Source organism: Desmodus rotundus, chromosome 2 (assembly GCF_022682495.2).
Source record: "Desmodus rotundus isolate HL8 chromosome 2, HLdesRot8A.1, whole genome shotgun sequence".
Lineage (NCBI taxonomy): Eukaryota > Metazoa > Chordata > Mammalia > Chiroptera > Phyllostomidae > Desmodus > Desmodus rotundus.
The window spans coordinates 45,794,688-45,813,971 of record NC_071388.1 but is presented as its reverse complement, the minus strand read 5'-3'; positions in this window follow the sequence as shown (position 1 = coordinate 45,813,971).

The window sequence follows — 19,284 nt, the reverse complement described above, 5'->3', positions numbered from 1 at the left end:
GTGCTTGTGAGGGTCACGTATTGTGATGGACAAGTCAGGGCTCTGGAAACTGAAAGTGCTGGTGAAAATCAGGCAGTATCATTCTTACTATTGTTATTACACCTCCGTAGCAGTGAATGGTCTAAGTGGAGGGAAGAAAGCCCAGCGTGGTGTTCTTTTCCTGAAAGCGGGAGCCAGAAACATTATGCAAGAGAACACCCAGCTGTAAAGAGTGAATAACCATAGTTCCTGCCCCACCTTCATGTTAGAACACTGATGAGGATTAAGTTGGATAATGATGTAAGGGCTTTCAGAATTATAACAATGCTATTATTATGACATATTCTTTTCCCTCAGAGGTTAAAGGTATCCCTTAATAACCTGAAAGGAATTTACCCAAACTCTCTCTGATGCTATTTATGTTGGGGCCCTGCCTCATCTTGTGAGTGAAGCGTTTTTCTTGGCTGTGGAGCAGGAAGGGGGCTGGGTTGGAACTCGTCTGCTCAGATTTTGTCCCTTGTGCCTTTTGGATGCTCTTTTTGAGTCAATGGCTCTAGCTTGCTATAACAATCTGTAAGCTTCTAGCCTCCTAGGCTCTAACTGATCCCTGAGGATAAATTCCCTTTCCAAAGAGGGACTTTTTTGTTTTTTGTTTTGTCCTGGAGAAAAATAGTTACTCCCATAGATTGTAAAGAAAAACTTCTATTTAGGAGCCTAAAATGTTTAAGTGGATAGGGCCCAATCTTAATAACGTCAAGTGAAAAACATATACTTTTTATTTCCAAAGAGAAGTAGTGGCAGCTTATACTATGGGACATACACTGAGGAAATTAAATTATAAATCAACAATTAAAGTCATTAAAATCACAAGAAAGAAATATTTTAGTTAAAAGGTTTAGTATAGTTATTGTAATTGAGCATTAAACATAACTCTGAGCTTCCTGGCAGGCAGAGCAAAAAAGTAAATATGGTGACTTATATGTTTATTTTTTTTCTGATTGAAGGGAGAGTCCTGATTGCTTGAATTTTTTTTTCTGCTACTAATTTTAAAAAGGAATTTAATATTGAGTAATCTCAAAGGTAATGTAAGTGTCTTTAGCAAGAGTTTTATGTTTAATGCAAGGAATCTCTAGGATTTCCATCTTGTTCCTCCTTTTGAATTCCAGGCCCATGCTAACTACCGATTAAATTTCATCACCTGGATATTTCAGACTCACTTCAAACTGAACAGGTTCCGAACTGAACTACCTAACTTCTTTCTGAAATTACTTCACCCTGCTGTGTTCATTATCCCAGTTAAAGCACCACATAGACAGGTCTCCAGAAAACTCTCGGGTTTTTAGATGACTCCTCCCCTAACTTCCATCCCCCACACAATCAATTGGGAAGACTCTGTCTCCCTGCTTTTGTTTAAACCCCTTTGTCCTCTCTACTTCCATCACCACTGCCTTTGGTCAAGGCTTCACCATCCCTAACCTGGGCTATTGCAATAGCTTCTTAATTTGTCTTATTATTTCAACCTGTCCTCCACACTGCCTCTCTGATCTGCAAAAAAAAAAAAAGCAAACCTATTCTTTCTGGAAAAACTTTCAAAGGCTATTCCTCACCTTCATGGGGAAATTTAAACTCCTGACCTGGCAAGTGAGGGGTTTCACTTGTTTATTTTCCAGCCCTGTCTGCTGCCACACCTCTCACAGATTTCCTAACACAAGCACACATCATTGTTCATGCCTCTATGCTTTGTACAGGCTATTCCTTCTGTCTAAACATCCCTTGAAAATTTGGTGCCCTTTATTCTGGGAAGTTTTTATCATCTTCTTTTAAACTCAACAGAGTTAGGTTCTCCTCTCCTGTGTCCCTTGGCACCTGGTTATGTCTCAGTTATACTTATTACATGGTGCTATAACTGTTTGCTTAGTTTCTGAATTCTCCAAGAATATTAACTCTTTAAAAACAAATGGAATCTTACTCATTCTAGATATCCAACTCTATACATGTGCCTGACATAGTTGGAGTCTGATAGGTATTTGTTCACCAAATGAGTGGATGAAAAGACAGAATACTGTTTACACAGCCCAGTGAGGTTGAAAGTAGGATGTGCTGACTAGTGGGATAGGAATCGAATGAACTTTCCCTTTCATTCAATGAAAGGTGGATAGAGAATGCTTTGGATAAACTCTGAAATCGTCATTCTATTCTAGCCATTGGGAGCTCCTGGTAGCAGACAGTGAATGTTTTTTTTTTAAATATATTCTATTGACTACACTATTATAGTTGCCCCCTTTTTCCCCCTTTGTCTTCCTCTACCTGGTACCCCCCTTCCCTCCAGCAATACCCCTCCTTAGTTCATGTCCATGGGTTGTGCATGTAAGTTCTTTGGCCTCTCCATTTCTTATACTATTCTTGACATCTCCCTGTCTGTTTTGTACCTACCAATTATACTACTTAATCCCTGCACCTTTTCCCCCATTCTCCCCCTTTCCCCCTTCTAGCTGATAAACCTCCAAATGATCTCCAAATCTATGACTCTGTTCCTGTTCTGCTTGTTTACTTAATTTGTTTTTTTAGATTCAGTTGTTGATAGTTGTGAATTTGTTGCCCTTTTGATGTTCATAGTTTTGATCTTCTTCTTTTCTTAAGTAAGTCCCTTTAACATTTCATGTAATAATGGCTTGGTGATGATGAACTCTTTTAGCTTTACCTTGTCTGGGAAGCACTTTATCTATCCTTTCATTCTAAATGATAGCTTTGCTGGATAGAGTAACCTTGGAAGTAGGTCCTTGCTTTTCATGACTTTGAATACTTCCTTCCAGCCCCTGCTTGCCTGCAAAGTTTCTTTTGAGAAATCAGCTGATAGCCTCCTGGGAACTCCTTTATAGGTAACTCTCTTCTTTTCTCTTGCTGCTTTTAAGATTATCTCCTTATCTTTAATCTTGAGAATTTAATTATGATGTGTCTTGTGTTCCTTCTTGGATCCAACTTCTTTGGGACACTCTGAGCTTCCTGGGCTTGTGTGTCTATTTCCTTCACCAGATTGGGGAAGTTTCATTATTTTTCCAAATAAGTTTTCAATTTCTTGCTCTTCCTCTTCTCCTTCTAGCACTCCTGTGATTTGGATGCTGGGACCTTTAAAGTTGTCCCAGAGGTTCCTAAGCCTCTCCTCATTTTTTTTTTAAATTCTTTTTTCTTCCTACTGCTCTGATTGAATGCTTTTTCCTTCCTTGTGTTCCAAATCATTGATTTGATTCTTGGCTTCACCCTCCCCACTATTTGTTCCCTGTAGATTTTTCTTTATTTCACTTATGTAACCTTCATTTCTTCCCTCATGTTTTTGCCATACTCAATGAATTCTTTGAGCATACTGATCACCAGTGTTTTAAACTCTGAATGTGATAGGGTGGTTATCTCCATTTTGTTCAGTTCTATTTCTGGAGTTTTTTTCTGTTCTTTTATTTGGACCATATTTCTTTGTCTCCTCAATTCAGCAGACTCCCTGTATTTGTTTCTGTGTATTAGGTAGAGCTGCTTTAACTCCCTGTCTTAGAAAAGACACCTGTAAATTTTGTATTCTGGAGCCTTAGGTAATTGCCAGGGTGGGGCAACCACCTTCACTGCCTTATGGCTTTGTATGGGAGGAGAGCTCGGAGAGAGGATAGTGCCACTGCCTGCCTTCTGGAGGTTTGCCCAGCACTTGCCCCATTTCTAGTCACTTCACCCACTCCCTGTACATAACTGGCGCCCTTCCAGCTGTTGCCCTCATAGTGAATCCCAGACTAGGTGGGTTTGTGTACATTCTAAGTCTGTGCGGGCCCTTTAAATGGACTCCTGAAAATCTGGCAGTTTCTTCTGCCACCCCAATCTCCACTAGTTTCAATAGCTAGAGGTTATGGGGATCTGTCTTCCCAGTGCTGGAATCCTTGGCTGTGTGATCTGGGTTCATTCGCTCCCAAGGTAACCCTCATGATATTTTCTACCACACGTGAGTGTGGGACCACCCACTCTGCTGCCACCACCACTGCCTCTCCGCACCACGCCACCACACTGTGTCTCAGAGCCTCTCCTCCTGTCTCCATGGCCATGCCCCTCCTACCAGTCTGGATGAATGTGGCTTCTTTAGATCCTCAGTTGTTGGACTTCTATACAGCTCAATTTTCTGACAGTTCTGGTTGTTATTTGTTTTGAGATGTAGTTGTAATTCTCTCTGGGGTTGCCCAAGGAGGAAAAGCATATCTACCTACATCTCCATCTTGACCAGTAGTCCCTGAATGGTTTTGCTCTTTATAAAACCTCAGTAGCTAACTTTCTTTTTGCCTAACCAGGCAAATCTGTATACCTTCACCATCCTGTGTGTGGGTAGGTGAGTAGAGGCAATAGCATTACATTAAAGAAAGGAAGAAGCCCTCCCCAAGAAGCATATTATAAGGATGTTTCCCTGTATACCTAGGGTTTCCCTCAATTAGTATTGCTTTTATCAAGGACCTGGCATAGCATCGATGAAGAATCCCTTCCAAGTTTCCCATGATAAAAAGTATTTGCCAAGTACATCTGAATTAACTGGGGCACTTATGTTTAAAATGCATAGTTCCCAGGTAACTCTTGACAGACCCCTGCCTCAGAGATGGCCCCAAAGTTGGCTGGGGATGTTTTTTCAAACAGGTGCCCTTGCCTAGCTCCTCAGTGGTACTGTTATATAGCTCTAGACTGACAGAGCTTGGGCTTGATCTTGTTTTTAAGCTCTGTGGGCCATTTGGTGTGAAAGTTTGTGGGCACAAGCAACTTCCAATGCCCCTGGGCCCAGTTTAGTGGGGTCAAGTTGCCCCATAGGCCCTGGAGATCATGCTCTTCCTATCACACAGGTCCCAGCTAAGTGCAGCCCTACTTGCACTCCAGAGAGAGGATGGGAGCTGTGGTGCAGGGCTTGGCCAGTGCTGCATAGACCAATAAGTATTATAAATAATATCCAGTAATTAATGTTGGAAGTAAATAATAACCAATCAAAGCCAAATAAGATTTTGCTGTTCTCCAAACTCTTGCACTTGGATTATTTCCTTTGATCTCACAATAGCTGTGCAAGGCATGAGAACAGAGTGCTGTTCTCATTTTATAGATGTAGAAACTGAGACTTAGATGGGATTGTTGACCCTTGATCCCCAGTTTTCTGACTCCATTTTCATGCTGTGTTCCATTCCACCTTGCTTGCCCATCTCTGGTGTCATCAGATTTGAAAACTAAAGAAAAGGAACATTACTAAGGATGATAAACCTATATTTTAGGGCTCAACCATGTCCATAAAGGTACTTAAAATTATGATTTGCTATAAAAATGTTAAGTACAAATTTAAATAAAAATAAGTTCCCATTTCAGAATTAGTGGAGGAGCAGACACTGTGGCTACATATTAAAGCTCGAGTCCCATGTGTCAAGAAGGCTTCTGAAGTTCATTAACTACCCTAAGTCTTCAGCAACATCTCCTTGGAGTGCTAGAGCTAACACCCACCAGTGAGAGCCATTTGTGGGCATCTTTTCTTTACTTTCTGGTTTAGTGATGTCACATTGGTAGCTTAAAATCAGCCATGGTGCAAGAATTTACATGGAAATCAGCAAGTGCTACAGTTCTGGGCAATTTTTTTTTTTTCGGTCGCAGGGAAGCAGCACACCACTGCTTACAATTAACAATGACTGGCACAAACTAAGGGTTCAGAAGTTCTCTGTCATCCGCATGGGACCATCTTCAGTGTTGATTGTGCTCCTAACCACAAGTCATTACCCCATTCATGGGGCCATGCCATTCCTTAAATAGGAGACTCTTTTCATCTGAGCTTGCAAAATCAGATGGATGGGTTTCTACTTATAGTTTCCCATATTTGTGTAGTTTGCAAAGTGTTTTCACATTCCTCATCATTTTGAGCTATATGTGGTCTGTGGCATAGTTCCCTTCTCCTCTTGGTAGAGATCTGAGAAGGGATATGGACACTCCCCCGGTCATAGGCCTAGCAAGTGGCAGACAGGGGTTTGGACTAGGTCTTCTACCACCTTGTTCTGTATGCCTTCCCCTTGTACCAGGCTCTCTCCTGCTCTTACGATACTGCAATGCTTGCAGCTCAGGCTATGTCTGAGGCATAGAGAAGGGATGCCTAGCAGGAGTCCGGGGTGGTCAGCCATGTTAACTTGGGACTAACAACCGTTAGCTCCATTTCACTGATACCCTGCATGGAAAGGAGTCTATTTTCACTGTCTCTCTCTCTCTTTGGTCCTCTTTTTGATTCCTTAAAAAACTTTAACAGAGATGTTGTGTCTTTGGGTCCTGCTGCAGTCCTGCCCTCAGCAGGAATTTGGAGCCCCCTGAGAGACCTCATTAATGCCCAGCTTCCCCTCTTGCACAACTCACAGCTTTTCTACTGCCGGCAATGAAATTATTGATTGTAAGCATTTCACAGCACATCTTCAAAACATGCCAAAGGTCAAGACTTAATGACTCATGGGCAATCACATTTCTTACTGCCTTGGCCCCTCGATATGACATTGGTGAGGTTGGTTAATGGAAGTCATTGAAGAAAGAGAGGTAAAAGTTAATTCTGTCCAACCCTGGCCAGCAGGATTAGTCAGTGGCTTGAAAACATAACTCTGGATCTCCTATTTAGTGCTTGGTCTGCTGAATCACTTTGGTTTCTATTATGGAGTCTCTTGAAAAATATAAGATGGGAATTAAAGAATTTCAGTGCTGATTTTACCACCAACTTATTGCAGAGTCCCAGAGTCCCAGAGAGGTACTCAGCTGAAGGACAAGGCTTAGCTGATATCTGGGGAGGACTTTGCTGCTCTGGTGGCCTGTGATTCTATATCAGTCCTTTAGAAAACAAAGACATAATCCCCCTCCGGTCTTGTAGGTAATTATTCACCTCTCTGCTTGAGGCCAAGGAGAGCTCCCTGAGGGTTAGTGTGAAAGAATGCCTCAGAGCACAGCAGCACAGAGGGTTCTAGCAGGAGGCAAGGGATCTGGGTTAACTTGCAACTTTGCTACCCATGATTTGAAAACACCAACACATTGCTAGACCTGTTAGAGCCTCAGTTTCCTCACCTGTAAAATGGAGACAGTGACAAATACTTTTTTTCAGAAGGATGTTTCAAAAATTAAGTGAACTTAATGTATGTAAACTTTTGGGGGGATACAAATGTTAATGCACGGGAAGACCCACAGTATGCTTCTCCATAGGCTCATTGAAAGTTTTATGGGAAAAGAATATTAAGGTGATATACATTTTTTCCTGATATAAAACTTTTTTTTATCCCCCAAATAATCTAAATTACATATTTAAAGTTTCTGAATGCCTTTTTGGGAAAAATCATGGGACCGGAAATTTCTTAATAGTTCTCTTGTAGGTTTTGAATACCCTACAGTTGTTTGTTTAATTGTACTACAATATAATCACAGAAATAAGAAGTGTGATGAAGTCAAAGTAATCAGCGGTGTCTGTACCTCCTTTACTCACTAGCACCCCCCCATCCATACCTGCACACTCACCCTCCCCACGCTGGTGTGGGCAGCCCTGCTCCCCATGATCCTGACTAAAGAAGAAGCCAGTAAAAAAGGAAGCAAATGCAGTTTTGTAAAGCACATTCTGGGTGAGGAAAAGCAAGCACGTGTTGCCACTTGACCAAAACTGCTTTTTTCCCACCACTTTTTCCTCTCTTCTGTATGTTTCAGAATGTATAGAGACTGGCAATCACTGCCCTCACCTCTTCACTGTACAAAGGAGCAACCAAAGTCTGAGAGCTCAGAAGGGACTTATCCAGAGCCCTGCAGGCAGCTTGGGGCGGAATTCGGATTAAAGCACCTGTCTCCTGATTTCTCCTGTCTCCTCTCTCCATGACACAGGGTGTGGATAGACCATAGGAAACCTAAAAAAAAAAAAAGAAAACACAGATCCTATGAAATATTGGGCTTCTGATTTTCAAGGACAGTTTTATGATTAACAGCAATGATGCCTCAAAGGCTACGGTAGCTAACTTGACTGAAGTTATAAAATAAGCATTTGTCAGAGAACACGTGCCATCAAACACCTGCGAGATCTGAGCACCAAAGCCGTTTTCCTTGTCGAAGAAAAGAGTGGGGAAAAGAACTTGGCTGAAAGGAGCTCACAGACTTTTTAGTAGAAGATTCAGAGGTAATTTCTGGAGGAACACGAGCACATTTATACAGGCCTTTTAAATTTTATTTAAATGTGACTGGGTGAGTTTAGTAGTTAAAGTGACAGGTACTGAGTACCATCTGGCATCTAAGGCTCTTCCAGACATGTCCCTTCTATCTGCCTTGGTCACAGAGTCCTGAAAACCTCAAGATGGGCTGGCTAAGAGGTTGCCCAGAGCCATGCTGGGGGTTGCTGGTTTCCATCTAAGCTCCCATACAAACACATGTCAAAGCACTCACTGGCCTCTCTTCTCATTAGCAGAACATGAACAAAGTCAAAGCATGAACAATTTGTTTATCAATCCGAGTCCGTCCATAAGAAGTGGATTCTTTGGCCTATTGCGGAGGTCACCCTACACCAACAGAATGGTACAGTTAGCTCCTGGTCACTTCCCTTTGGCTACCCATAAATTTTAAACTACAAGATCTGTTCATTTATTTACTCACTTAACAGTTAGTTTAGGAGAGCATTTGACTAGAAAACCTGTTGCACTTGCAGGCATAACAAGCTTTCTGAATCTCAGTTTCCTCACCTGTAAGATACGATTCATTTTCTGCTTTGCAGACCTCACCTGATTATTGTGAGCATCGGATGAATGAAGCATGAAGTGCTGCTTAAACTCTAAACTTCTAAAGCCTGCCGTGAGTGTGAAGGATTGTTGCTACTACTCCGTGCCCAACAGTGTGCTAGGCACCAGGAGGGTTACAAAAGAAATTTGAGAGTTGGTCTCTACCCTCCAGAAACTTACAGCCCTGTGTTGGGAAACCAGGGCACACCCAAATGAAACAGATATGTAACAGCTCGAGGCTGTGTTTACTATTTAAATGATGGCTAAAGACTGAGACTTCTAGTAGTGTAGAGAAGGAGGAGATCGTTAACAAGCTGGAGAAGTTAGGAATGCCTCCTGGAGGAGGTAAGGGTTGAGTTGGTGATCAAGTAGACAGAGAAGATGGCGAAGGTCTTTATGGATGTGGCACAACTGAGTCAACTAGTGGATGGTTTTCTTGGTAGATCAATCTACTTGGAGTTAAATTTAAGAATTTGAGGAGAGTTATAGGAAAGGGAACAGCAGAGCAGTTTTTAGACTGATGATAGGTTACAATGAAATGATTTGGAGGACTCATGAATAGGATAGACCTGTGGGGGGATACAGGAGGAGAAAGGGCTGCTGCAGGAGTCCAGGATGGGAGTGATGTAGTCCTGGACCAGATCAATGGAAATGGTGAAGGAAAGAATTATGTGCATGAGAAAGATAGTTCTGTTTGTAGGGGGTGGACAAGTCTTATTAACCCTTCCTCCACTCTTGGTGTCTAAACTTGAAATTTAATTTATATTGGGCAAGAAGAGACAAAAATAGGGATCATCTTCCTATGAACATTAGAGGATTCTTGAAAATCCAAATTGATCTCACAGGGTATATTTTTTAATCAAAAAGGAATTTAAGTTGCTGGCTGACCCATAAAATGAGGGATTTTCAGAGTTAGACAAAACCATGAAGGATACCTGGTCACATGGGTGGCCAATTTCAGAATTTCTGCTCCAATATTTTCAGCAGGTGCTTATCCATCCTCTTCTTGAACCTCTCTAGTGATGGTAATTCACTACCTCCTGAGGAAGACTTTCCCTTGGTTGCATATGTTGATAGCATCACAATTTTTTATTTTGAGTTTTTGTAAATTTTCCTGATTGCCCCCCCAAATCATAGAGAACATGTGAAACTCCTCTCACATCTTTATTCTGCCATTTAATTGAAGATGCATCCTTGTCTTCCTGACTTTTTCTTAACACCCTCATTCATAAATTCCCTTTTACATGAAGTAAAGTGCAAAAAAACTCATCACTTCTATTTTCAGTTATTACTTGACCCAAAGACAAGAGAGTTCAATTCTGGACCTTACCAAAAAAAAAAAAAAAAGGAAAGGAAAAGAAAGAAAAGAAAAGAAAAGACTTGAAGGGATCCTTACACTTCTTTACTTCAACCAGGGATGTTTTTTTGCCCTTGGACAAAAGTCAAGTCCCATTAACCCATGAAATAGGTGTTTTCATCTCCTTCTTTTTTGAACTGATCAACCAGCTGAATTAACGTTTGATTCCAGGGATTTGGTGTCAGAAATCAAATCCAATGAGTGGGAAGTTTGACTAGATTCAGAACACTCTTGTCAAATAGCCAGGCAGAGTACGTGAAGTCAGGTCAGCTAGAGGGGCAGCAAAAACAAGGTTTACGATGAATGTACTATATATTTGGAGCAGGAAAAGGATTCACTGAATTTTAAGCATTTCACTTCATCCGTCAGTAGTAGGTGATATTAATAAAACCAAAACAAATAACAATAATATTAGACAACCAGGAAACCCCTGAAACTTCTTAATTGATTCAGAATCCAGGAGACTTGTGTAAACACACCATTGCCGTAGGATGGTATTTTACTGTTGCCTAAGCAAGTAATATTGCCATGGTCTGTTATGGGCTGTGTTGCAGAAAAACTTTAGCACTCACTTTATAAGTTTAGGGTAGAAAGGACTATCTTTAACAGCACACACAAAAATGCGCCATCAGATCAAAACAAATGAGCAAACAAATGGAAGCAGGTCAGTTTTCTCTTTTTGGCACTGTGCAGGACCATATGCTACCCGAAATGAGGATTTAAAAATAGCCTGTCACACAGTTCACAATGTAGCCCTGGGACGTGGTGGGGGTGGGAACCATCGCCTCACACTTAATAATAGTGACGCTTCACATTTCTACCAACCTCTTCTCTAAGTAACCAAGAGTATTTTCCTGTTATTTTTTTCCCTTTTCAAAAAATGTAATCTTCCTGATGCCTCTGTTAGTTGAGTAGGACGTGGTGCAATCCTCCCCACTTTGCAGAGAAGATGACTGAGGTATTGAAAGGTAAAGTTACTAACTCAGGATGATAGAGTGACTCAGGGATTAGTCCTGTGCTGTTCAAAACACAGTGGGCTGCCAAGTGCAGCAATATCCTGGACTGTGAGAGACACAAGTTCATAGGATGTTGCACAAAAAAAGAGAAAGTTGTTTCCCATCACTTCTGTTTTGAAATGCACTTGCCTTTCATTTTAAGCATTTCATTGGTTTCCAATTTTAAGGCAAATTTCTTACAAGCCATGATGACCTATATTTGCAGACCAACTCAGAGTCATAATAACAAGGTAATGTCTCATATCTCTGGCATTCCTTACACTTGAGATGGTTTTACATTCACTGTCTCACCATGTCTATGTAACAAATTGTCATTTAGGCAGGGCCAGAGTTATGATGAAAAGAAACAGAAGCTCAGGGTGTGAGGGAACTGTCATGCCTGGTAATCGCAACAGACACTGACCAAAACCCACGTCTTCTCTCTGCAGGTCTGGGGTGTTTTCCTGCCAGCCACTCTGTCTCCTAGGTTGAAACAATGTGGTGTGACTTGGTGGCAGAGTGTTTGTTACTAGGAAAAATGTCTCCATCTGTGCTCAGGAGTGACTCTTCCACCCATTTTGATGCCCAACAGTTTCAAATTGGTTGCATAACCTGAAGGGTGAAGTCTATATGTGGCAAAAACCAAGAGAAGTCAGTAATAAGTTCCTTTTTCAGGGGAATGAAAAAACTCTTGGCATACTGATGGTTCAGGTGGACAGTTTGGGGACATGTGGAGTCCTCTGGGCTGCTGCTGACTAGCCTTAACCCCTGTTCTGACCCTAACTCCCTCTGCTCTGTACCATGACCATTCTTTTCCAACACCCCAAATTCCCTTGCTTTCCCTTTATTGCGGAAATCCCTGATCCTGATGCAATGTAATGATCCTCTCTCACCTCAGTTGTTTGCACCTGAGCTGCAGAATGCTGTTAAAGACATTGCAGATCATGCTTACCAGCTCACTTTAAATTTATGACCATAGGCCTTAAATGGACCCTGCCAGAGGGCCCTATAATGCTTCTTAGAAAATCTGATTTTTCGGGCTCTGGATCTTTCACATTTTCACCTCTCTTCTTAAGCCCCACCATGCTTAATACTCTTGTATCCCTCAGGATGATGACCTTCCTTTCTTGCTCTCAGAGGAGAATAAATTCATCTTTCCACCACCAGCTCCTTTATTTCCCTGCATCTGTACCCAACCATCCCACCTCTCTCCTGTTACAGTGGAGGTGGTGTCACAGTTTCTAAGACAGACCTTTCCATTGTTCTTTGGAATCTCTCCTTTCACTTCTCTCCTGCAGCATCATTTTCTCTTGCTTTGCTACATCCATCCTCTCAGCATCCAAATATGCCTTTATAACAACCAGTAAAAAACAACCTTCCCTTGATCCTATATGTCCCTCCACTTGCCACCTCTTTGGTTGATGCCTTCAAAAAACTCTGCAAAAGTAAGGCGTACATTTCTGCCCTCCACTTCTTCAGCTCCAATCAACTCTGCTCCCTCAGCTCTGCTCCACTTTTCTTTGGATCCTATCACTACACTTAAACAGCCCTTTACAAGGTCCCTACCGATCTATGTGCTTCCAAAGCCAAAAGTTACTCAACTAATGGACTGTTCAGTAGAATTAAACCATGTTTATTCTACTTTTTGGAGTGTTTTCTTCTCTAGCCTTCTGTGATTCCACACTCACCTGGTTTGCTCTTGCCTTCCTGTCTCCTCGTCTGACTCTTCTCCATATTATATCTTGGAGGTTCTTGTTTTTATTCTTTTTACACTCTTCTTAGACGAACTCATTAAGTCCCATGGCTTTATTCTACCATCTCTATGAAGATAACCCCAAGTCTCTACCTCCATCTGACTTCTCCCTTGAGCTCCTAACTTCAAGGGAAATATCAAATAGGTATTTCACACAAACTTTGACCCAAACCAAACAATTGGTTTACCCCTCTTCTACCCCCAGTTTCTCCTCCCCAAGTCTTTCCTGTCACAATAAGTGGTACTGAGATTTGTAGGTATTTGTTCATAGTTATTCACAGTCATTCTGTGTGGTTTTTTTCATTTTCTTCAAACCATATGTAAGAATATATGTCAATTTAGACTATTTTTCATTATCTCCACTGCTGAGCATCTTATTCCAACTATTATCATATTCTTTCTGTTCAGACTTTTGCCCCCATAGTCAGCTTTTCATGCAGTAGCCAGAGTGATGCTTCTAAAATCATAAATTATAATGTCGCCTCTCGGCTAAACCCTCTTACCATGAACTGTAAAACTCTGCAGGGCCTGGGCCTGCCTACCTGCCCAGCATCATCTCCCTCCACTCTCAGACTTGTCCACAATGTTTACTGGTCTTTTTTCTCTCTCGAACTTGCCAATATTTTCCAAACTGAGGAACTTTGCACTTGCTTATCCTTCTGTTTGGATGTTCTTCTTCTGGATCTCCAATGGCTGTTTCACCTTGTCATACTGGCCTCAGGAAATGTCACTCCCTTAGAACAAATTCACCTGGCCAATGTTACTAAGGTATTCTTCTCTGGGATCAAGTAAGTAAGTATTGTACCTCTACCCCACCCCACTCAGACAACTGTTTTTCCTTAGGTTAATTTTGGTGAATTATACCCTCAACCTTTACAGTGAATCAATATAAAAATGGACATTGAAATTGGTGACTCCATTGTCTCTTGTGGTTTCTCCGGACATCATTTGCCATGTCACTCAGTAATGTTTTCTATAAAGCCCCAAATGAGAATTTTTTTTGTCTAAGTGCTAGAAGAGCTTTGCTTCCCTAGAGGAACTGGTAATGACACAATTGGCTTTGCTTTGGCTTTTTCTTTACTTTTGTCCCAGTGTTCTTTTTCTTTTTTCTTTACTAAAACAAAGCTCAGAGCCAATATTTTGACTGAATTACTGAAAATATGTGGCACTACAGTTACCTGTCTAGATAGCTTGTCTAAAAGAAATGTCTACAATCATAAAAATATTCAGTATCTGCCATATCCAATAAGTAGCCACTAGCCACATGTGGCTACTGAGCACTTAAAATGTGGCTACCAAAACTGAGGAACTAAATTTTTTATTATATATAATTATAATTAATTTAAATTTAAGCCTAGTGGCTACCACATTGGACAGCATGGACTTGAATATCCTACGGTCTATTTCTAAGATATTAGAGTTTCTTTTTGTGCACACTTTATTATTTGTAACTGTATTTCCAATAAGTTGCCTTATCCTTTGAGGCTGGTAGGAAGAAAAATAGGAAGAAAACACATTTAAATGAATAACTGACTTTGTAGGGCAAGTTAGCATGTTTGTAGGCTCATGTGACATGGTCAATGTCTGCAGACATCTGGAAAGAACACCATTAACAAGTCTGAAATTCAAGTTCTAGTTCTCATTCTGCTGTTGACCATGATGTGTGGCTCTGAGTGAACCAGAGATTCAGTATGTTCACATGTAAAATGGGAGTTCTGGATTGATGTTATGGTGCATTGGCATCTGGGATGCCAGATGTGTACCCGCTGTGCCCCTTCCTTTACCTTCTGAAGCCAAAGAAGTTGGCCCTTGGCTACCTACTTGGAATATAAGGGAAACTTTCAGGAGGTTATCTCATTCATGCCCATGCCTAAGACAGGGTAACTGGTAAACCATTTTAAAACTTCATCAGGGAAGAATGACCTACCCTAAATACTGAGGATTTGTTTTTTCTTAATATATTGAATGGTGTATTATTCCATTTATTATATAAAAGTACAGGACTGAAATTGGAGGGCTTGAGTTCTAGTCCCAGCTCAGTTACTAAGTAGCTGTGTGAGTATGATGAAGTCAAAATTTTTTCTTCTCTCAAATGAGAGGATTGGACCAGATGATCTGTAATTTCCTGTTTCACGTTAGCCATAATAATAATAGCTAACATTCATTGAGTCCTTAAAATGTGCTGAGGTATGTTCTCTTATTTAGTTCTGTAGAAGTTGAGAATATTATTTCCATTTTCAAGGCAGAAGAAACTGAGCTTTAATCTGAGGACACAGAGCTGGCAAATGGTGGATTCTCTATCTGAATTTATTTGCTCTGGTTTTAAAACCCAACTTTTTCCCTTTCTAGAATGTTGTGGGGTTTTCTTTTTTTAAATAGGCCAGAAAACCACTGTTTTTCTGGTTAAAGAATAAGGTGTCTTAAACATTTCAACCAAAACTTCCCAAACCTGGACCCTAGCAAGCCCAAATATTGTTTCCCTAGCCCTTGGAGGGCAAGGAAAGGCCCAGTACAGCAAGAATTAATAGGTTGGTTGCCACAAGACAAGAGCAGCCTTGTTCATTTGCCCAGTATGCCAGACAAATAATATCACTTTCTAAGTATGCCATGATATGAAAAATGTTGGGAAGCATGTGGGCTTAGACATATGCCATGACTCACTAGCAGGGTTTAGCTGGGACTTCTCACGAGTCATACCACACACATTTCACAAGATTCTACCCTGAGGGGATGCTTTATCCCACAAATCTCAGTCATCACTCCTTGCGAGCAGGGTATCTCAGTCATCCCTACATCTCCAACACATCCATCTCAGTAACTGGCCCTAAGCTGATCCTCAATAAAGAAGTTATTTTATCATAGAGCAGTGTCCCTATGTTGGTTAGAATCCTAGAAAGTTCGAGTCAGAAAGAGCTTTAGAAATTTTAAATCCAAACCAAAGAGTATAGAGGACCTTCTCAAGGTCAGTATCAAAGTTGGAAGTAAAACTCTGGTCTTTCTCATGCCCAGTCCAGAGCTTCCCTCCCTACTCCCTTATCCCCCAACTGGTAGTCAGAACTACTTCTTTGGGATATGAGGCAGAGAAAACATAACTGAAATTTCATCTTGCCTCTGCAGATGTTAGAAGCAATGGAGCCCCAGTGGTAGGAGAACCTACCTCCCCTGGCTCTATCAAAGGCCACAGACTCATGAGAACCATCCAGCCTAGCCTGAGCCACATGCCTGAAGGCCACAGCAGTGCTCAGGAAAGTGAGAGGAAGTGGAAACGTGCGAGCAGAGGGCTCAAAGCAATGGGCTCACCACCGGAAAAATAAAATAAAAATAAACACGCTCAGAAATAGTGTAACTGATATGCAAAGAAGATCAAAACAAGGGTTTTAAAATATCTTGTCTGCTTTAGGAGATGGGGGTGGTAAATGAAGCGAGGTTGCAAAAGTGTGTTGGGAGGGGGGTAGGTTATGATGATGGTTCTCTGCAGCCTGCCAGGACATGGGAACTTGATGTAGAAGGTAGAAATTTTCATGGGTAGCTCAGAGACAGACATGGATTCAGGAGCAAGAAACCGGGAGTCCCTCAGCCCCAAAGTCCTCCCTCCCTAACTCCCTTGCTGTTCCCTGAGATTCTGCTCCATTTGGACATTTGTCTCAAGGCAGGGCATTAAGGGCATTAAGGATCAGACAAGCCAACAGTGGAAGCACTCGGAAGTCCACCCAACCTGGCTGTACTTCAAGGCTCAAGTAGCAGTTTGGAACCAATGTTCCAGTGTTAAGGGCTGGGGCTTAGGAAACTCACGGAAGACAAATCCTCCAGTCTTGCAAAGCACAATTCTCTTTCCTCTCAGTGTGTTGTGAAGAACTTCAGAACTACAATCTCTTTAAAAGAAAAGTTTTGTTTTCAAACTGGTTCCCAAAATGGGAAACCAAAAGGCTAGTGATGGCCATGCTGACTGTTTATAACCTCCCTCTGCCAATTTAACCATCCCTAATAATAGCTCAAGGACCGTGGGACATTTCCAGCATCAAAGGGCCATCAGTCAACAGCATAAGTGCAAAAGGGAGCATTCGCTCCTCTATGGATCCAAATGGTCTCACGGATTTTAGCAGAGGAAAGACACTAGGCAGGAGTAGAAAGGAATAGGTGGCCTGGACTTTGGAGATTAACTATCCTTCATATAGGTTCAGCATTTACACTTACAAAGCACATTTCCATCTATTATCCAGTGAGGTAGACTGAGATGGGGCAATCACACATTTGCCGGAAAACTGAGGTTCCCATGTAAAATGGCACAGGGATACCACCACTAATGACCCAGAGTGCTGGCTCTCTACTCCCAGTGCTGCACGTTCGTTATAGGGCCTTGAGATGGGAATCAGGCCCCTTCACTTTGAACTGAAGTCATCCCTCTCCACCCCTTCCTCCTCCTCCCTATTTCCCCCCTCCTTTGACAAAAGAGGGCACATTTAATATTTTAGTGGTAGAATGGATGTTTTCCATTTTTGATTCAACATTTTTTGACTGTTTCTTGGATGGTCGTGAGAAGTCAAATCCTACCCCATACTGTTTTTGAACCTAATATTGTAGAGAAACAGCAATAGATGCATGTGATGACCCTTTTCTGACATGCAAAGCCCAGCCCTGGGCTGAGGTAAAAGATAACAGGTAGAGTCTACCTTCAGTTCCTACTGATACAGGTTTGCTCTCTAGGCCCAGCAAGCAGTATGGTTAATACAGGCTGTGGAATTTCACAGGAGAGACCTCACTGGGATCTGAGGGTGTCTAGGGGAGACTTCTAATAGGAGGTAGCTTTCAAAGCAGCATCATCTTGAAGGGTAAATCAGGGTTGAAGTGTGGGGATGTCTAGGTAACCAACAGGATAAAGGTACAAAGGTTTAAAAAGTGCATAGAAAATTGTAGGAAATTTACATAGACCCACCAGGCTGAAGTCGTGGAAATAATTTTGGGGAGACACTTTGGAGTCACACTGAAGAGGTTCTTCAAAAACCAGCTGAATCATTGGAATTTTATCTTGCAGGCAGTTGAAAGTCTCTGAAACTTTGTAAATGCAAATAATCTCAAAAGAAGGGTGTTCTAGAAAGTTCCATTTCACTAGGCATGCAAGATGGATAATCAGGAAAGGAGCTGAGAGAAGGAAGATCACAAGAAACACTGGATTTGGAGTCAGAGGTTGACTCTCCTTTCTAACTATACAAACTCAGTCAGATCAGTCCCAGATATATGAATAAATATATATAATTATCTCCTCTTTAATGTGAACACCTGCTCTGCCTATCCTTCAGGGAGGTCTCAGACATCACATGCAGTGAGGTTAAAATGCTTTGTAAACTATAAAACTGCAGAGCAAACATGGGAGATAATGACCCAGGCTGGCAGGATTCCATGGAAGTATGTGTTGGTTGGTGGCCCTGGGGGTGGGGAGATGGGGAAGAGGAAGATTGAGTGAATGCTAAGTCTCCATTTGGGTGCATCTTCCCTCTGGGGAGATATCTTCGTTCCTCTCTGGCACCTGCTGTGTTACCTGGCACAGACTGGGGGCTAGCAGAAGATGGAGGTGTGTTAAGCTGGTAGTCAGAGTCAAAGAAATCCCTCAGGTCCTTATAAGTTCCTCAGGGGAAAGAAAAAACCACAAAGCTAGCTTTTCAATTGCAAGCTTGAAATGAAAATAAACAGTTGAGATACTGTTTTGCAGAGTTGCTGAGTAATTGTGAAGGGCAAGGAAGAGTCAGTTTGCACAAGGTGATTGCTCAACAGCAAGGTCTTGCCAGTGGAGGTGTCAGGAAGGTGCAAGCAGAAGTCAACTCAGCTGTTCTCAGGGGCTGCTCATTGGAAGCCAGGCCTTGGCATCTTGGATGAGAAGGGTTAATATGAACGAGTGGGCTGAAAATTGCTGAACTGATACTAGGTTAGAAGGGTTGGGAGAGAACCGTCTGGGCTTGAAGCCAGCACTGGGCTTCTAGTAGAAGCATTTCACAACCTCCTCCTTTCTTCATGGGTTGTGTCCTTGGATTAAATAGCCACCGGGGGCATTTTGGGGCCATGGACAGTGTACTGGACTGAGAGCCAGGCCTGGCTCATCACTTTCTAGTCATGTGACCCTGCCTCTGGGGCCGGGTTAGACTAGACTGCATGAACCCTGGGTCTCCCTTCAGATCTAGACTCCCGGGAGGTATGGGATAGGCCAGCTTATCTTTTCAGGTTGGAATTCAGAGAGGACAGCTACTGTGAGTAAACTGACCTACAACCTAGAGTGTCTGAGCCCAATGACCAGACTTTAGCTCTGGCCGTGAGAGCAACATGGGGAATTTCAAATGAGGTCAGTTTGGGGTAGAGACAACTGTATGCCTGCCAGCCAAGGCTTGTGGTTCAGATAAGTCAGAAAGCTGGGGCCCCTCTGAGTTCACCCTCATCCAGCTGTGGAGTTCCATG